A 7,918-nucleotide genomic window follows, 5' to 3' on the forward strand; every position below is an offset into this window, starting at 1 on the left:
CAGAGCATGTGGCAGCAGAGGAGGTGGGACCCTCCTCACAGTTCCAGGACAGAAAAGAGTGCTTGTGGTTGCTCACAGACAAGAGAACAGGCCAGGAAAGCAGGAAACACCTCTCCTTAGATCATAGTACCTTGGAAGAACTGAAAACTTACAGGTCCCTAGAAGTATTTCTGGAAACAATTGCACAAAACACCTGAAGCTTGGGAAAGTGCACCCTCCACCCTGGAAGCAGAGCCCTGCTTTAAGAAACAGTACTTTGTACAAAGTCAATTAATATACTAGGAAAATATATAGACAGTAGGGGAAATACTCTGACTATAAAAAGTTATTATTGTGACAAGGAAGACCAAAACACATACTCAGAAGAAGACAACAAAGTCAAAAATACAGGTAGCAATAAAATTTGTTTAAAGTCATATTTTAAAAGTATTTGGAGAGTTTTAGGGGAAAGCTCAGGTGAGTACCTGCCTTTACTCTGCCATTTTTGGGTCTGCTGCTTTACATCTAAATTCAAAGCCTCAGAAAGGATTTTGAAAATCAAATAAGAGAAGTAAAGGAAAAATTGGGAAGAGAAATGAGAGTGATGCAAGAAAATCATTAGAAATGAGTCAACAGCTTAAAAAAGAAGACACAAAAAATACTAAAGAAAATAACACCTTCAAAATCAGACTAGGCCAAATAGTAAAAGAGATCCAAAAAGCCAATGAGGAAATGAATGCTTTAAGAAACAGAATTGGCCAAATGGAAAAGGAGATCCAAAGGCTCACTGAAAAAATATTTCCTTAAAAATTGGAATGGAAAAAAAATGGAACGAAGAAAGTGTAAGCTAAGGTCTTTATGAGAAATCAAAAAACAATAAAACCAAAAGAATGAAAAAATGGAAGACAATGTGAAACATCTCATTGGAAAAACAAGTGACCTAAAAATAGATCCAGGAGAGATATTTTAAATATTTTTGGACTACCTAACAGCCATGATAAAAAAAAGAGGCTAGACATCATCTTTTAAGAAATTATCAAGGAAAATTGTCTCAGTATTTTAGAACCAAAGGGTAAAATAGAAATGGAAAGAATTCACTGATTACTTACTGAAAGAAATTCCAAAATGGAAACTATCAAGTATATTATAGTCAAATTCCAGAGTTCCTAGGTCAAGGAGAAAGTATTGCATACAGCCAGAAAGAAAAAAAAATCAAGCATAATGGAGCCACAGTCAGGATAACAGGAGATTTAGTAGCTTCTACATTAAAGGATAGGGAGGTTGGAATATGATATTCCAAAGGATAAAGGAACTTGGATTACAACCAGGAATTATCTACCCAGAAAACTGGGTATAATGCTTTAGGGGGAAAATGGATATCCAATGCAATAGAGGACTTTTGAGCATTTTTGATGAAAGACCAGAGTTTAATAGAAAATTTTACTTTCAAATACAAGACTCAAAAGAAGCATAAGAAGGTAAATAGGAAAGGGAAATCATAAGGTACTTAATAAGGTCAAACTGTTTACATTCCTACATAGGAAGATGATACTTGTAACTCCTAAAACCATTCTCATTATTAGGGTAGTTAGAAGGAATATATATAGACAGAGATCACAGGTGTGAATTGAATATGAAAGAATGATATCTAAAAAAATAAAATTAAGGTATGAGAGAGAAATGTACTGAGAGAAGAGAAAGGGAGAGATGGAATGGGGTAAATTATCTCACATAAAAGAGGCATCAAAAAGTTTTTATAGTAGATGGAAAGAGGGATAGGTGAGGGGGAGTGAGTGAACCTTACTTTCATCAGAATTGACTCAAACATGGAATAATATACACACTCAGTTGGATGTAGAAATCTATCTCACCATATAGGAAAATAAGAGGGGAAGGGGATAAGAGAAGGTTGGTAGGGGGAGGTAGTGATAGAAGAAAGGGCAGATTAGGGGAAGAGGTACTCAGAGGAAAACACTTGAAGAGAGACAGGATAAAAGTAGAGAGAGAATAGAATAAACAGAGGTGGAGGGGATAGAAGGGAAATACAGGGAGCAATAGAAACTATTAAAAAAACTGAAGCAAGTTTCTTTGATAAAGGCCTTATTTCTCAAACATATACAGACATGAGTCAAAGTTTTAAAAAAAAAGAGTCATTCCCCAATTGATAAATTACCAAAAAGTTACGATCAGTTTTTAAGTGATATATCTATAACCATAAGAAAAATACTCTAATTTACTATTGATTGGAGAAATGCAAATTAAAACAATTCTGAAGTACTACTGCATACCTATTAAATTAGTTAATGAGACAGAAAAGGTAAATGGCAAATTTTGAAGGGGATGTGGGGAAAGTGGAACATTAATGCATTGTTGATGTAGTTGTGAACTGATTCAACTTGTCTGCAGAACAATTTGGAAATATGCCCAAAGGGCTATAAAACCATGCATACCCTTTGATTTAGCAATACTACTACTACTAGAGATCTGTATCCCAAAAGAGATAAAAAAACAAAAAAGCAAAAGGACTATATATACAAAAATCATTATAGCAGCTCCTCTATGGAGACAAAGAATTTGAAATTGTGTGGATGCCCAACAATTAGGGAATGGCTAAACAAATTGTGGCATGTGATTACCATGGAATACGACTGTACTACAAGAGATGATGATCAGGATGCTCTCAGAAAATGCTGGAAATTCTTGCATTGGGATGATGCGAAGTGAATTGTACTTTGTACAAAGTAACAGCAACATTGTATCTACTATGAATGGCTTAGTTATTCTCTGCAATACAATGAATGAAGACAATTCTGAAAGATTTATGATGAAAAATACTATCCATCCACAGAGAAAGAACTAATTGTGTCTGAATATAAATTGAAGCATACTTTTTTTTACTTTATTTTTCTTGAATTTTTTGTCTATGTTTTCTTTCACAACATGACTATTATGGATATGTTTTGCATGACAATGCATGTATAAGCTATATTGAACTGCTTGCCTTCTCAATGAGGGATGGAGAGGGAACAAGGGTAGAGAATTTGAAACTCAAAGTTTTATAAATGAGTGTTAAAAATTGTTTTTACATGTAAGTGGGGTATAATTAATTAATTTATTTTTTTTAAGTGAGTAAAGGTGATTTTTTTATCTTTCTAGTCTTCTTATACCTTATGCCTTGCCATGTACTCCTTGATCTAGGAACTGAGGCCTCCTGGCTGTTCCATGTACAAAACACTTCATCTCTTAGTTCTGACACTTTTCTCTGGCTCTCCCTCATTCCTAGCATGCTCTCCCTCCTCAACTCTGCTGAATTCCATTACTTTCTTTAAGTGCCAACTAAAATCACTTCTTTGGCACAGTCTTACCTAATGCCTTGTAATTCTAATTCCTTGTTTGTGATAATTATTTTTTACTCTGTTTATAATCTGCTGTGTGTGTATGTGTATACATGTGTGTATATGTATACACACACAAAGCAAGGTATAAACAGAGTAAAAATTATACAAATATATATGCATACATATACAAATGCATATGCATACACACCCACACCCATCCATATATATATGTACATGTGCATGTGTTAGCACATCATCTCCTCCATTAGATTGAGTTCCTTGAGGGATTTTCTTTTCCCTCTTTTTTGTGCAACGAGTGCTTAGTACAGTGTCTGGCTCATAGTAGATGCTTAATAAATGTTTATTGATTGATTGAAATAGATTGGGCGGACTATCATGGCAACTTCAGGAAGAGTGAGCTTGGAGACATCTTTAGTCACCAACACGTTACCTTTGTCTTTGCCTTAAATTGTTCTTTGTGAGCTTATTTTCATTTTCCAGGGGAAACTATGTGCTTAGGCTGTGTGGAGCCAGAACAGTAGAAATTGAGGAGAATCAAGTCCCTTCATCTCCAAATGAAGTACTACTGCTGAATACTGTAATCCAATGAGACTGGTCTATTTAAGCCATGAACATAAATAACATCAGAAATATCACATATTAACTGTGTTGAAGTATTCACATCTTCCTGTCTCATCACCCTCCATCAAACAGCCAAAAAACGCATATAGTAATAATCTCCAAGACTCAGAATGAGATTACTTCAGATATTACCAAACTTCATAGTTGTTTACAGGACCAGGCTATTACCCAGCAGCTGCAGAATGCTGTTCTTCAACTGCATTTTTATCCAAGAAGAATCTGCATGGACCAACATCCTTATGGATAGATCTGCATCAGTTCAATAAACATCATAAACATAGTTTAAAATCCTACATTCTGTTTACTTGAGGATGCTGGGTTTAAGGGGTTTCAGCTGGGATGAGACTTCCCCAGAACCTGTCTACAGCTGCTTTCATGTTATTTCCATCAAGATAAGAAGCAATGAGTTCAAGAGACTGGAAGCCTGTTTGTCTCTTTGGAGTCTCAGTAAGGTCAAGTTCACCTATTACTTTTTATTAATGCCATTCCACCACTCTTACAGGCAGAAAGACTCAGCTGGTTTGTATAAACATCCAAATCCTTTTGGTCCTGCCCAGTCCCAAACCAAATGCCATGATCATTTTTTTTTTTTGGGGGGGGGGAGAGTGTTTCAATCACATAGGAGCCACTAAGCAAATCAATGCAAATGAATGAGTTGGGAGAGAGGAGAGACTAGTTGGCAGATTTTAGGGTATTATTTTTTTTCCATTTCTGAGTCAAAGGAACATCAGCCATCCTGGTGAAGCAGAAATCAGAGCAGGACGTTACTTGTGGTAGAGGAGGCCATTTTTGGATCGTGAAAAGGCCAAGATGCTGTTTTTAGAATAGAAGTACTTCCATTGTGCTGTATGGCATTTAACTTAATTAGTCAATTAGAGAAAGAAATAAAACCTCTCATAGGAAGCTTGCAAATAAAAGAAACCTGCCCAAGCTATTAAGATTCCAGGCAGACAAGAAATTTTCACAGTGTAAAAGCCAGAGTTTTGGGTGTAACATTTCTCAAGGTAATTCTATGAAAAGCTTTCACAAATCAATTACATGGTCTCAGTGAGTCCCAGGAAACCCTGGTTATCCCTGCTATTTACCAAAGTAAGCTTTGCTTTATAAACTGATGAGAATAGTGTGAAATCTGACACATTCCAAATAATTTCAAAACTGATTGTGATCAGATCCCATTCCCAAGGCATTCATCAATTTCAAATGATGGTTCAAAAAAGGTTTGCCTTAGGGCAGCCAGGTGGCTCAGCAAGTAATAGCACTGGCTCCAGTGTCGGGATGACCTGGGGATCAAATCTGGGCTCAGATACTTAGCACCACACCCAGAAATAACTGGCTGTGTAACCTTGAGCAAGTTACTTAACCCCAATTGCTTAAAAAAAAAAAAAAGGTTTGCCTTAAGTCTCACACAATGTCTCATCATGATATGGAGGTAATGTTGTATTCCTAAATGTAGTGTCAATATTCTTGGTACCAGTGAAGATTTTTGGTAGACTCTTTAGTGTCTGCCAAGCTGGAAAGTCCTGGAGAATGGGCTTAGACAAGTTTATACAAAGTACCAGGTATGTTCACACATACCCTAAATTATCCAGAAAATATTTGGTACTTGGTATCTCATCATTTAAGTTTGTATTCTTAAATAAAATGTAGCTGATAATTAAAAATTAGTTGAGTTCCATTTCAGTTTCCTTAGTTTGATGAATTTGCTCTAGTTTTCTCATATACCTAGAATGTCCTCCTTCCTAATTGCCAGCTCTTAGAGTCCCTGGCTTGCTTTGAGACTTATCTTAAATACCACCTCTGACAAGAGGCTTTCCCCAGTTCCATGAGCTGCTAGTGGTGTCTTTCCCTTAACATTACCATCTATCTACTCTGTACGTATTGATTTGGGTACATACACTTATGTAAATCCACATTGTCTCCCTCAATAATAATTACTTGTTTTTGCTTTGTCTTTATAAAGGTACATAGTACAAAGCCTGACACATAGTAAAAGCTTAAATGCTTGTTAATAGAGAGATGAATGGAAATCCTTTATAACTGAATATTCAATAAATATCTTCAAAAAAATCCTAATGAAGAAAGTGGAACAATCCTATGACTGTAAATCCAGTAATAAGCATTATGGGAATTGTTTAGGACCAACTTAACTCAATTCAAAAAGTCTCTTTACCAAAAAGTTGGACAACAGGCAATGCCATAAATCTCTAGAACTGGGGTAAGTAGCATAAGTTATGCCCAGTGAAAGCATAAGAAAGACATCCTTATTTGATAGTGTTTAGAAAAATATCATGTCACAGGGGCAGATTTCACATCTGGAACACTATGAGGCTACTTATTGATGGAGATACTTCCTGTTCTAACCCAACCCCATTATAAATGATAGCAAGTCATCTGATAAGCTTTCATTTTAAGTAAAAATGATAGAGAGGTAAAAAAAAAAGTCAACCATTTCTCTGCACCTGGCATCTAAGAAGCCTGACTCTTTGGGGCTGGGGAAGGAGTGGCAACCCTAGCAGAAAACAGATAAATATTTCTGGGGAGTTGGTTGTTGAAGGAATTAAATTCATCCCCTAAGGGAATATGGGATTTAATGTATAGAATACTAACTTGATGATCTCTCCTTCCTTTATTATGATTCTTTAAGATGTCTTTAAATATTTGGCATGAGAGGCACTTAAAACTGTTTATTAATGAGGAATAGCACTTGGTCTTACATATTGTGTCAATTCACTACATATTTTGTATTAGTAATATTTCATATCACTTTCAAATCACAAGATAAAGTTTTGCTCTTAACAATTTGTCTCATTAAATATGCATTGATTTTTATTTCTGCAAATGCTTTTGAATTTAATATAATGATATTATTTGAGGTTTTATGATCACCCCTACCCTTAATTTGGTCAATAATTCTCCCTTTTTATGGTTTTGAAAGATACCTTCTTCTGTTATCTATTTTGAAAATGATGAATTATTTATACTGAGACAGTATCATTTGGAAGTAATTGAACTATATAGTATAAGTTCTAGTATTTATGTGTGTATGTATATTTGCCCAATTGTTTTCTATTTTATTGGCATAGTACTAAATCTATAAATTCAGATTATATCATTGTTTTTATTATATTGATGTGGCCCAATCATAAGCACTGAATAGTTCTTCAATGATCTTTTTTTATTTCTGAATGTGGATGTTTTTACTGAATAACACATACATACATATATAATTTCTTTCTAAGTAAATTCTCAGATATTTTATACTTTTGTTATTAAAATGAATATAATTTGTCTTCTTATTTCATCCTGAATCTTGTCAGTATTTCATAGAAATGATAATGATTTTATGCATTTATTTTTAGATGACCACATTACTGAAGCTATTGATCACCTCATAGAATATCAAAATTACGAAGTTTGAGAATTCAATTGGTCCCCAGAACTCATCAAGTCTAACCTAGATATGAAAGACATCTATGCTGTATTACTCCAAGGAGTGCCATAGGAAATCTACTTGACGACCTCCAAATAGGGGGAACCCCCCACTTCCCAAATGTGTCTATTCTACTTTTGAATGATCTAATTATCACAGTGTTTGTTTTTCCTCACTTAAAAATCTAATTTTATTTTATTTTTTTGCAAATTCTACCTATCACTTCTGGTTTTGAACACTGAAGATAAATTGAATGCTCAGTCTAACCCCTCCTCCAGAGCAATCAGGTCCCTCCAGTTCCATCAATCTTTGTTCTCCAGGCTAACATGCTCAATTCCTTCATCCAGTCCTTATTTAACATGGATTCAAGGCCCTTGATTTTCTTGGTTGCTAGTCTCTGGATATTCTCTAGATGACATCTGATGAGGCAGATATTGGGACTATCACTTCCCACTTAGTGTATCCCAAGATCACATTAGCTGCTTCTTCTTCTTCTTCTTCTTCTTCTTCTTCTTCTTCTTCTTCTTCT

Source organism: Petaurus breviceps, unplaced genomic scaffold (genome assembly GCF_028583685.1).
Source record: "Petaurus breviceps papuanus isolate PSGF00001 unplaced genomic scaffold, PetGlider_PUasm1.0 91133, whole genome shotgun sequence".
Classification (NCBI taxonomy): Eukaryota; Metazoa; Chordata; class Mammalia; order Diprotodontia; family Petauridae; genus Petaurus; species Petaurus breviceps.